At 42.5% G+C, this 13,332-nt stretch overlaps 1 pseudogene; it reads left to right on the forward strand.

Annotated features, from left to right (window-relative positions):
- The first annotated feature begins 3,104 nt into the window (after positions 1–3,104).
- Positions 3,105–4,832, forward strand: LOC128597153 (2-oxoisovalerate dehydrogenase subunit beta, mitochondrial-like; annotated as a pseudogene).
- The last annotated feature ends 8,500 nt before the right edge of the window (positions 4,833–13,332 follow it).

Below are 13,332 nucleotides of genomic sequence, written 5' to 3' on the forward strand. Positions count from 1 at the left end.
AGGCAAACTACTTTTTGAGGGTTTTTTTGGTAAAATGATGCAACCAGTTCTTTTTATAAACATGATCTTTAATGAGATCCATAAAAACACACCCTTCAACAGAAAGCAAGCCCATGATTGGAACTTCCTCCAGGTTCCTTTTGCTGTACTTGGCCCCATAAACTTGTAAAGTTGGAAAGTGCAGTCAGAACTTAATTGCTGATCAAGGTAAATGTCAACTACGCTGAGATAGGACTGTAATTTTTCAATGTACATGTACATTTTGCCCCTGCATATTTTCTAAACCTGATTTCAGGATTCTTAGTTGGACAAAAATATATTTTTATTTGTGAGAAGACTTAAAAGATTTTTTAAAAAGAAAGCATATTATCTCCTTAATGGACTGACCCTCCACTCTCCACCCTCAAGAAAAAATACAAGAATATTGTCATTTGGACAATCCTAGAAAACAGGAGACACTAAAATATTCTAACCTCAGAAAACTGGTACTCCCATGGTGCATCAGATAGTTACTCTGTAAATAAAATACACTGTTACAGTTGGGGGGACAAGGATTTCAAGTCTTTCTGGCCCCCCAAAATTATCAGGCTGAATAACTCTAGAATAGATGGCCTATGTGAACTTGACTGCTTATATGATTTGAGAAAAGGCAATCTCTTTTCTCAAGTCTCTTTGAGACCTAAGACAACTGTATTCCCAAAAAACAATGAGAAAACAATGCTGATTTCTATTTACTCTAGACCAGTGGTTCTCAACCTTCCTAATGCCGCGGCCCTTTAATACAGTTCCTATGGGTCATGACCCACAGGTTGAGAACCGCTAGTTCTAGACAGAGATTTAACCCTATGTTCTCAATCTCTAGGATGTTCTCTGGCACATAAAAGGTACTAAATAATCCCATTATTGTTGAACAAATGGTTAAAATATGCATTGCTATTCCTGACCAATAAAAATTAAAATGCTTTTACCCCAAGGACAATAATTTCCACTTTGGTGATTTGTAGCTTATTACACCTAAAGAAGTTGAATTTGAGTATTTGGAGAGGAAAATAATGGGAGGAAAACAAAAAAAGATGCTAGAGACAAAAAATAATAATAATAATAATCATCACATAGGAAGCCAAAGGGGACTGGAGTTTGGCAGAGCAGGAGTAAAGTCCAGAGCGCTCCCAAGTCAAGGCCCAAGATAGGAATCACGCGGCACAGTGGAATCCTGTACAGACCATAGAACACAACATACATCCTTAGGCAGGTGAATCCATGACTTACCAGAGAGCCCAAACAGGCCCTCATCATGTGTCTTTGAACACCCTGGCCCCATTAAAGAGGCCAAAGACCCACAGTGGGGAGAAGGGAATACTAAGGTCTTCTCATAAACCCAGCTGTACCTTTCCTATTTAAAAAATAGTACAGAAAAAAATTCTAAGTTTTGAGTTTTCAGGTTATGTAGACTTCAGATCCACTGTGTCTAGTTCGTCCACTGAGTCCATATTAGTTTGTATTCCTTGAACACACTGAGCTGTCTAGAGAGATATAGTTCATGGCATCCTGAATTAGAAGACACCAGCAGAGCTTTCTATGCTACTGATGTTGCTAATGATGATGCTCCACATCCAGACGCTTGACTGCTGGCAGGGGCTGCTGTGGGGGGCCAGGTCAGCCTGTGTGACCATCCATGAGCATCCCTTTCCTGACCATGGACACAGCACTGCAGTCCAGACAGCAAACAACAAGGGGCACACAAGATGTAGCTTCACCTAAGTTTGTGCAGAGAATGCTGCAGGCTCAGACTAGGTGCAGAGCCAGAGCTGTCTAACTACAGAGGACTTGACTAGGAGATGGGGTTAATAGAACTCTGGTGGTTGAACATGGTAAAGGATAAGCTTAGGCCTGATGAAAGGCAAGGGGAACATTTCAACATCTAGTGTCAGAAGAGGAGAGATGTGGGGAGTCCCCAACAAAAGAAATAGGGAAGAAGACAACTAAGAGCCAGACCAAGGGGACTTCAAGTGAAAATACATTCTGTAGTTTTTGGAAATTTTGAAATATTCACAACTGAGAGTTTTCACTTTTAAGAAGTCGTTCAGTTAGATTATCCTATGGCCTTATAGGTCCACTAAAGTTTTAAGTACTATATTAAAGTTAGTATAAATAAATATATAAAATTTCAGTAAATCACCCCTTATAAAAAATTATTATTGATAAAGAAATGGATGTTAAATTCCTATAGAGCAGGAGCCTCAGCACCTTGTTAGCACACAGAAGGTGATGCAAATCTGGCTGTGGAAGTAAGATAAGTGAAACAGAGCTGCAAGGTCCCTGTGAGAATGTGTTCATCGTAATCAGACTGTAAAGTGCAAAACACTCACTAAACAATTGCTCCCCATTCCCCCAGTGTCTACAAAGATCAATCAGTCATGGAAACACCTCCTGTTATACAAACACATCACAACCTTTTCTTAAAAGTCTGTATTTCTAAGACTGTAGAAAGAAAATGGTCCCTAAACAGTACACATGTGTCCACCATAGGCTATTTCTGTATAACACAGGGTATCTTGACTCTGATGCAGACCCCTTCTTCAGACAACCTGCCCCTGACTACTGCATGTTCAAAGCCAAAGGGCTCTACAACCCATGCCTGGAGCTGGGCAGCATCAGGTGCATGTATACCTGGAGTTTATACGTGAACCAACTAATCGGTGCTTCCTGAGAGAGGGTGAACCGTGTGGCTCCTTTGACATTGGGAAGGTACTTGACAGAATGGGGACCAGGACCCTGACATCACACAACTCCAGGTGGGGGATGTTTACAAAGAAATATGCCACATGCCCCTGCCTGGAACCATGGCCAGAGACTGGATGCACTGGACTATATGTCAGGTACTGGGGTTTCTGGAATGAAAATTTCTAAGTCAGTGGGCGGGGATGGCAGCGCCAACTGCGGGGCTGCTGCTCCAGCTGCCTGTGGCGGTCACTGAGCACCGCGGTGGCAGATTCGCAGGTTGGGACTGGAGTGGGGCCTCCTGCCGCCCACCTCGGCTGTCCGGGACGCAGCCCCCAAGCGGCAGGTGGCCCACTTCACTTTCCAGCCAGATCCGGAGCCCCAGCACTATGGGCAAACTCAGAAAATGAATCTTTTCCAGTTGGTGACCAGTGCCTTGGACAACTCATTGGCCAAAGATCCCACTGCAGTAATATTTGGTGAAGAAGCTAACTCCGGTGGAGTCTTCAGATGCACTGTTGGCTTGCGAGACAAGTATGGAAAAGATAGAGTTTTTTTTTATTATTATTAAATCATAGCTGTGTACATTAATGCGATCATGGGGCACCATACACTGGTTTTAAAAACTGACACATTTTCATCACACTGGTTAACATAGCCTTCCTGGCATTTTCTTAGTTATTGTGCTAAGATATTTATGTTCTACATTTACTAAGTTTCACATGTACCCTTGTAAGATGCACCGTAGGTGTAATCCTACCAATCACCCTCCCTCCGCCCATCCTCCCCCTTCCCCCATCCTCCCCCTTCCCCATATTCTTAGGTTATAACTGGGGTATAGCTTTCATACGAAAGCCATAAATTAGTTTCATAGTAGGGCTGAGTACATTGGATACTTTTTCTTCCGTTCTTGAGATACTCTACTAAGAAGAACACATTCCAGCTCCATCCATGTAAACATGAAAGAGGTAAAGTCTCCATCTTTCTTTAAGGCGGCATAAATATTCCATGGTGTACATATACCACAATTTATTAATCCATTCGTGGATAGATGGGCACTTGGGCTTTTTCTATGACTTCCTTTTGGAAAGATGTTTGGAGAATACTTAGAGATCTAAAAATAGATCTGCCATTCAATCCTATAATTCCTCTACTAGGTATATACCCAGAAGACCAAAAATCACATTAAAACAAAGATATTTGTACCAGAATGTTTATTGCAGCCCAATTCATAATTTCTAAGTCATGGAAAGATAGAGTTTTTAATACTCCACTATGTAAGCAAGGAATCGTTGGATTTGGAATTGGAATTGCTGTCACGGGTGCTACAGCCATCGCAAAAATCCAGTGTGCGGGTTACATTTTCCCTGCGTTTCATCAGATTGTGAATGAAGCTGCCAAATATCGCTACCACTTTGGAGAACTTTTTAACTGTGGCAGCTTCACCATCTGGTCCCCATGGGGCTGTGTTGGCCACGGAGCTACCATTCTCAGAGTCTGGAAGCGATTTTTGCCCATTGCCCAGGAATCAAGGTGGTTATACACAGAAGCCTTTTCCAGGCCAAGGGAATTCTTTTGTCATGCATAGAGGATAAAAATCCTTGTATATTTTTTTGACCTAAAATACCTTACAGGGCAGCAGTGGAACAGGTCCAAGTAGAACCATACAACATCCCACGGCCCCAGGAGGATCTCATATAGGAAGGGAGTGATGTCACCCTAGTTGCCTGGGGCACTCAGGTTCATGTGATCTGGGAGGTGGCTTCCATGGCAAAAGAAAAGCTCGGAGTGTCTTGTGAAGTCACTGACCTGAGGACCATACCACATTGGGATGTGGATACCATTTGTTAAGTCTGTGATCAAAACAGGATGTCTGCTCAGCATCAGTCATGAGGCTCCCTTGACAGGCAGCTTTGCCATTGGAGATCAGTGCCACAGTGCAGGAAGAATGCTTCTTGAACTTAGTGGATCCCAAATCAAGAGTAAGTGAATATGACACACCATTTTCTCACATTTTTGAGCCATTCTACATTCCCAAAAAGTGGAAGCGCTATGATGCCCTTCAAAAAATAACTATTGACCACATGGACAAGCTGGAAGATTATGGCTAGATATAAAAATATTTTTCTGAATTTTTTTTTACGTATCCTCAGATTTATCTGTTCTCCAAAAGAGTTTTTAATGAAATGAACTATGATGGATATTGACTGAAAACTTATGAATTAATTATTGTAACATACATGAATTAGTGATTTTCACTGAGTATTTCAGATTAACTTTTTAAAACATTCCCCATGGTAGTCTCATAAAGTCTGTTTAATTTTATATCTGTAAATATCAGATTTGGGGTAATATTAATAAAGCAAAATCAGATTATCTTCTACAAAAAAAAAGAAAAAGAAAGAAAATTTCTAAGTCTTCTGAGCTCCAAAATTTCAAATCAAAATTTTTTAAGTTAAAAATTTCTAATGCGGGCAGTGCCTGTGGCTCAGTCGGTAAGGTGCTGGCCCCATATACCGAGGGTGGTGGGTTCAAACCCAGCCCCGGCCAAACTGCAACCAAAAAATAGCCGGGCGTTGTGGCGGGCGCCTGTAGTCCCAACTACTCGGGAGGCTGAGGCAAGAGAATCGCTTAGGCCCAGGTGTTGGAGGTTGCTGTGAGCTGTGTAAGGCCACGGCACTCTACCGAGGGCCATAAAGTGAGACTCTGTCTCTACAAAAAAAAAAAAAAATTTCTAATGCATGACTTCAGAGTGGTCTTCAAGACAATAAAGTAACTAAAGCAGAAACCTTTATTCTTCTTTGCTACAGTGGACCATGCAATAAAGATTAAAAATACAGAAGAATAAATTCCTGCCTTGGGAACATAACCAATTAAATGAATTTTTTTTGTTTTTTTTTTTGAGATAGAGTCTCAAGCTGTCACCCTGGGTGGAGTGCCATGATATCACAGCTCACAGCAACCTCAAACTCTTGGGCTTAAGTGATTCTCTTGCCTCAGCCTCCCAAGTAGCTGGGACTACAGGTGCTCACCACAATACCAGACTTTTTTTTTTTTTTTGGTTGTAGTTGTCATTGTTGTTTGGCAGGTCTGGGCCGGATTCAAACCCACCAGCTCCAGTGTATGTGGCTGGCACCCTAGTTGCTGAGCTATAAGCGCTGAGCCTTAAATGAATATTTTTTAAAAATAGGTTCTAATATGTTTTTTCTACAGATAAAAAGTGTAGCCTCTGAAATCTAAAACACCTGGCCCCACTACTTCCTAGCTGGAAGCTCTATATTCTCATCTGAAAAATGGAAAAAGAAAAAAAAAACTACAACAGAGGCCCTTAACACAAGTAAATCCCTTAACCAATAAATACATATATTATGGTAAGCATTCAATACCTGCTATATACTATTAGCAGATAAAAGTTCCAAAATGCTTTTTAAAAAACTAGGTCAGATATATTGAAATGAATTATTCAATGAAGTTTTAGGGCCTTGATCTTCTGGAATTATTTAAATAAAAGATTATGTGTTCTATATTAACCATTCATCCAATAAATATTTATTAATACCATGAGCCAGAAACTAGAAAATTTTAGGGGTTCAAAATGAAAGAAAAATGCTCATGGCCTTGAGAACTTCACCGTTGTCTAGAACAGTGAACCTGAGGCAAAAAAATGAACGAACATTGGTCAAGATCTCATCTAGGCTCCCATCATTTTCTATGACTACATGCTGCTCTCTGCCATACGGAGTATTCACAAAATGGTCAGAAGACAAAGATGACGCCAATAGCAAGATAGACACTTTATCATCAGGATCCTCCAGGTAATTTGACTCTTGTAGGTATTTATTAACAACCAACAAGATAGAGTTCTTGTTGTACTCCCTGAAAGGGCCTACTTTTACGTCCTGGAGGCTCTCTGCCCTGCCCCCCATCTTATCCACCTCTAAATCTTACCTTTCAGGCCCCAAAAAGATCATAGTGAATCAATAACTTATTCCTATAAATTCTATAGATTTCTGCCCATTAAATCCCTGGGACCATGAATTCCTTTTGACAGTAAATAAAACTAACTCAAGAAATAAGTCTAAACCATCATAAAGTATGGGAAGAACACATTCATCCTATCTGCCTCATCTTGCAATAGATACCCAATTAATATATATTCTAAATTTAGGGGGGCATAAATAATAAGTCATTAGTTATCAGAAAATTCAAAGAGATGGCTTGCGTAGTTCAAGATCTTCTGTTTTCATGGAAGTGGCATCCCTTATTTTCATAACACTTTCTTCCAGCTAATAAGATTTGGTTTCATGGGATGATAATCAGTTCATCATTCTTGAGGAGATAGATTTGTCCCAAGGGCTCTCCTAATGAATAGAGATTAAGAGAAGCCTGAAACCTGCCATTGCTTGGTTTCCAGTTGCTTGGTTGTAAGATATTTCTTACCATAAGGTATTCGAGGGTAGATACAAGTAACTTAGTCCATTAAACCTACAAATCACTAATTTCTGTTTCTACAGGGATTCCTAGAACAAGTCATGTTGAACATCACTGCTGAAGCTAAGAAACTGGGGTCCAACTCCAGGGCCTGCTCCTACTATTTTGCAGGTACCAATGAAGGAATAAGAACTACATCTTGGGATCTGCAACTCTAACACTCACCTGATCATGCATGATCACCTGATCATGTGCATGATGTGGAGATCAGTCAGTGCTTTGGTGGAAAACATCAGTCCAATCTCCAGAAGAAGGATTACCACCAGCACCAGAACCCAGCATGGAAGAGGAACTGAATACTGTTGGGAAACCGAGTCCACAAAAGCCAAAGGAAGGGGATAGTCAGACAAATATGTGTTTCATTGCATATGGTTGGATGCTTATAAATGAGGCCACAAAGTTCAATTTCACTTAGGAGTAAAAAAGGTTTTTACACCACACACAAAAAAAGATCATCTAAATAGAAGATACATTATCCCCTGATCTAACTGACTAAGTACCAATTATGCTTCTATGTCCCGACCCGCAGGACAGCAACAGGGGATGCAGGAACCACCTAAAGGAGAAAAACAAACAAGGGGCACGAGAAAGGGAGACAAGACAGTTTTCTGATCAAGTCTCAAACTTGTGCCTTATAAGCATTACGGGGAAGGAGGGTGTGTCTTGTTGGGAGGTTCAGAGGAGTTGTTAACTGGGGATTGGCTAGAGTAAGTAAGATGGGGCATAAGGTGATTGGTTGGCTAGTTGCCGGTAAAGTTACGGGGAAAAGGTGAAACTGTTTTTTACTTAAAGAGGAAGTAAGGCTGAGCTGTGCCTTATATGGCTTCCGACATCTCCTCCCTTTTTGTTTTAAGGAGGTGGGCATTAACCGAGAGAGGGAGTAGTGACCTGGCTCCTCCCATGGATTTCCTAGATCCACATTTGTTATTTGCGGTATCTTTTGGAGAGGAGAGGTAAGTGAAATTTTTGATACTAACTTCTATGTAAGCCAGGTTTGCTCTCAGAGAAAAATCAGAGGGGGTCTGATCCTTCATTTGACTTCTCCTTGGGATCGGGAGGTTGAAGGATTGTGGGACCTTCTCTTGCAATGCTTCGCTGTGCGCTCAACTCGGTGCCCATACCCTTTTTTTCTTTTATTAGGAATGGGTAAGTGTACCTCTGATCTATACACTGCCCTCTTTATGAGGGGAAGCTATGAGATAAGGAATAGTCGGCTTCCTGGTTAGATAAAGCTAGGCGATGGTAGTGAATTTGAATTGGTTTTGCTAGTGCAGAGTCTATTTGTTGTTTAATGAAGGTGGTGACCTTTTTGAATAGCCAGGGGCCGAAGGAAAGGACTAATAGAAAACCTAACAGGGGCCCTAGGTAGGAGTGGGAGGAGATAAGGGAGAAGTCCATTGAGTCCTGTCCAAAGGAGGTTATCACAAAGTTCCTTTCTTCTTTCTTCGAGCTGGTCTTGCAGGGTTTTTATCTTGTCTCAAACAATGTCTGACTTGTTGGCATAGAAACAGTATTTTTCCTGTAAAGCCAAACAGATACCTCCCTGCTCTGCCGTGAGGAGAGCTAAGCCTCTACGATTTTGTAGGACTACCTCTGCTAGGGAGTCTATTTGATCTTGAAGATCGTGAATTGTTTCAGAAAGAGCTGAGACATCCTCTATTAGTTGACGAGACAGTTTGTGGTAGGAATGTATAGATATTCCTGTTCCGGTAACTCCTGTGGCTACTGCTGTAGTGATGCCTAGTTCTGCTATTAGTGGGATAAGTTGAATAGCTCTTTTAGAGCGTGGATGTCCAGCTATATAATCAAGACTGGGGAGAGGAACAGGTTGATCTCCTAGTATAATAGAGATATCAGGGAGTAGTTGGGCGGTTACGCAATAGCCTGTCCAGTTACTTGGTAGGGCCGTGTAGGCCAAATTTCCTCTGCATACAAAAACATGTCCAGGAGGGGGGCACCAGTGTGAGGTGTTGTTAGAAATGGAGGAGCAGTTTGTGAAGGTGATGCTTCCTAAGTCTACATCATAATTATTGTTCTGGGGAGGTTTGTATATACAAGGGGTTTGTGTAAATTCTATAGGTTGGACTCTAAAAGGTAGACTGTCGCTACAGTTTAGATGTGAGTTGTTTAGATGTGAAGTGGAGGTGTTTGTTAGTAGGGCTAGGGGCATAGGTATGCCAAGAGTTAGACATAGCCAGCAGTTTTCCGTGAGGGTTGGGTTGGAATTATTTAAAGCTTTGAAAGTGGCTTCTAAAATATCAGAGGTTTGGATGTCGAGATCTATGTTTCGAGATTTAGGTAAAGCTAAGGGGTGGTATTGTAGGGGAGTATATTTTTCTTTAATTATTTTTTCAATTTGTTTTTGAACCGCATCTTCTCTTATTTTATCTGATGGCCCACCACCATCAGATGTGTGAATTGGTGGTTTCAGTGGCCAGCAAACATTCTTGCCAATTGTGCCTGAGCAGGAGGCTTGGGCATATTTGGAGTGTCCCAGGTTATGAGTAGAATCAAGCTCACCTCCAAAGGAGCCAGAATAAGTTCTTTGTAAAATGGCTGTTAGATATGTGTTGCCGTTTGTGTGGGTGCACTGCTGGACACTATTGTAGTACATAGAGTGCATTTGATCGGTTATTTTGCACTCCGTGGGACAAGGTCCTGGTTCGTTTTGAACTGGGAGTATTATTTTGGGTGCATTAACACACTGCCAGTTTTGCTTATGTTCTCCTCCTATCTGTGACGTGAAAGTTAAATAGGCAGTTTTGCCACTGCAATCAACTTGGCTAGTATGGGAGGTGGGTATTATTGTAGTTGTTCCTCCCTTGCAGTCACAAGGTGCCCCATATAGTTTTTGGAGTTTTAAGAGCGTTGTCGGGGCTGTTTGGGGTTTACGGGAAACTGGGGGGTTGTCAGGAATTTCTACCGTGACAGAGGGGCAGGTGGAAGGAGGGCGAGAAGCCTCTTTAAGGACTTCTTCTCCTACTTTGATGACATCTTGAATGTCAGGATCTAGTGAATGAACTTTTAACATGTCATGAATTAAATTCCAGTAGGAAAAGGCTGTAACTGGGACTTTGTCAGGACCAAAGGTGTGGTAAAAGTCCTGCAAGGCATCTCCTACTCGTTCCCAGCGTTTTTGGCTGATTGTTCCCTCTAAAGGGAACAAGGGGCAGGTTTCATGAATAAAATTAAAAAATTCTTTAAGGTCCTTTCTTTTAACCCTTACTCCTCGCACTCTGAGTGATCCCTTGAGACCGTCAAGGAACATTTCATGTGTACTAAGCGAATTCCCCATTATGTTGGCTGGATGGCTCTCCCAGGATTTCGGTTTACGCAAGTCTCCAGTTGACTCGGAATTTAAGTTTCTCTGTGTGACCACTCTCCCTGTGCCTTACGATCTCTGCTCGCGTGTCATAGGTCGGCAGGTATAATCCGCCTGCTCGGACCCTCTCAGGCAGGACAGCTGCCTACCGCCCTCAGGCTTAGCCTTTGGGAGGCAGCGTCCCTGGGAGTGCCCTTGAGGTGGATGACCGTATAAGACGTAGCGAGCTCAGAGTTTGTTAGAGAGTGTTAGGCAGAAAAACTAGTCCAAGTGTTTTGGAGTTCTCACTGCTGAAACGGGTACCTCTCGTCCTTCCCCGCTTTGGCGCTGTGAGTGTTGATAAGTGGATTAGATCCAGGAGAGCCAATAATAACAGCCAAGATGAAGGGGTGAAATGTTTGAAATCTTGTAAGTTATCGTTTGCCTACCTTATCTTCCGATCCGTCTCACGGCGGGTGAACCGAGGCGATCTGAATGGGGAGTGCACGCGGGTCCTCACTGCAGCTCCGAAGGGTGCCCGGCCGGGGGCTTCAGTAGGCAAGCGTTCTCCTCCAGGGGGTCCCGATCACCCCACGTTGGGCGCCAGGATGTCCCGACACGCGGGACAGCAACGGGGGACACAGGAACCACCTAAAGGAGAAAAACAAATAAGGGGCGCGAGAAAGGGAGACAAGACAGTTTTCTGATCAAGTCTCAAACTTTATTGAAAAACTTGTGCCTTATAAGCATTACGGAGAAGGAGGGTGTGTCTTGCTGGGAGGTTCAGAAGAGTTGTTAACTGGGGATTGGCTAGAGTAAATAAGATGGGGCATAAGGTGATTGGTTGGCTAGTTGCCAGGTAAAGTTACCGAGAAAAGGTGAAACTGTTTTTTACTTAAAGAGGAAGTAAGACCGAGATGTGCCTTATATGGCTTCCGACACTTCTACTCTTGGGATGATCTCCATGGAAGGGCCCGGATAGATTTCCCTGATGCCAAACTGTTATGCAGCTTTCAAAGCCAGTAGGCTGCTGCCCCTCCCTTCTTCTTGATGAAGATGACATTGTCCAAAGATACTAAAGCCATCAGTCATTTTAGTGGAAAAGACTCTTTTCTAAAACAAAACAGATACTTGAAGAACTTAAATACTTAAAAATACTAATAAATATTTCACCAAAATCAATTCTTCTGTATGAATGCAGTCTCAAAATACCAAAGTCTGGAGTATCCTACAGGCCAATGGGCAAATGGCTCACTGCTATTTCAGATCACTCAATATTAATGGTAGGAAACTCAGGATACAAGGTGTGTACATCCCAATGCTGTCCCCAGTAGCAAACCTTCAGCTTAGAACCTATCTAGAGACTGCTGCATTGGAGCCTGTCCCAGTTGTGTGTTAGCCCTTTCCCTCAGTTACATTCCACCATGCTCCAGGTTTCCTGCTTTCTGGTCATCCACTTCAGATGTCCCTCCCATGGGTCAGTTCAGCATGTGCCAAACTGAATTTATCATCTTACCCTCAAAGCCAGTTTCCATTTCAGTCAAAGGCTTGGCCCATCCTCCAGTCCTTCGCCTCTAATATTTTCTGCCTCTCTTTGCCCACTCTCCTATCCTCATTCAAAGTACTCCTTCTCCCTCACCTAGACAATTTCAAAATCCTAAATTGTCTAGCCTCTTCTGGTCTCTGCAACATCCATTCACTGTAATTATGGTGGCCTGGTTAATCTTTCTGGAGCAGGAATGCCACATTGCCACATTCCTGTTCAAATTTTTTGATGGCTTTCTGTTCATTACCAGTGAATAAAGTCCACATCCCTTACTTTAAAACTCTAGATTGTTCTGTTCCAACTTTGATGCAATATATCCTCCCAATCCTATTTTCCACTGAGGGCCTAGTCTTTTGCCATGGGCCTTGTCTTTTTTTTTTTTTTTTTTTTAAGATAAAGTCACTGTGTTTGTCTCTCTCTCTCTCACCCCCAGGCCAGGCTAGAGTGCAGTGGCACAATTATAGCTCACTGCAGCCTCCAACTCCTGGGCTCAAATGATCCTCCTGCCTCAGCCTCCCAAATAGCTGGAACTATAGACATGCCCCACCCACATCTGGCTAATTTTTTTTTTTTTTCGGTAGAGAAAAAAATGTTGCCCAGGTTAGTCTCAAACTCCTAGACTCAAGTAATCCTCCCCCTTCAGTCCTCTGAAGTGCTGGGATTATAGGCAAAAGCCACAGCACCCAGTGACCTGACAATTCTTTAGAGCTCTCTCATGTCTATCATTAACTCCATGAAACCCAAAGGTAATCTTACACCCTGCCATAGTACATGTATATATCAGAAGCAAAAGTGGTTTGTTTGCTTTTAGCTATAGAACTTATGATCCAAAAGCCTTGTGAAAAAAGGAATGCCAAGAAAATGTTGGGATTAGTTTTTAATGTTGTTTATTCGTCATGGTCACGAAGCTTTTTGGAGATGCCCCTGTTACCTACCAACCCTCTCCTCACAGACAAGTGGGTTCTCATTAGGTGAACCATCCATCTGAGACTGCTTACACCATATTCTCCAGTTTAAACCAGCTACTACCTAGGACTTCAACTAGGCCCTAGGTCCTACAGCAATGCCAAAATGACCCATGGGTGGTACTGACCTCTAAAAACCAAGCCAAGACATCCATCTCTGTCCCATTGGAATCCATGACCATTGTGCTCAATTCAGAATACTAACCAAATCTGGGAAGGTCATGCTCCAGGATCAACTAGAGCTTCAGCTCTGTCACACTCATCCATGTGCCCAGAAGAATGCCCTTCCATCTCCCAACTTCACAGCC

This window comes from Nycticebus coucang, chromosome 2 (assembly GCF_027406575.1).
Source record: "Nycticebus coucang isolate mNycCou1 chromosome 2, mNycCou1.pri, whole genome shotgun sequence".
Lineage (NCBI taxonomy): Eukaryota > Metazoa > Chordata > Mammalia > Primates > Lorisidae > Nycticebus > Nycticebus coucang.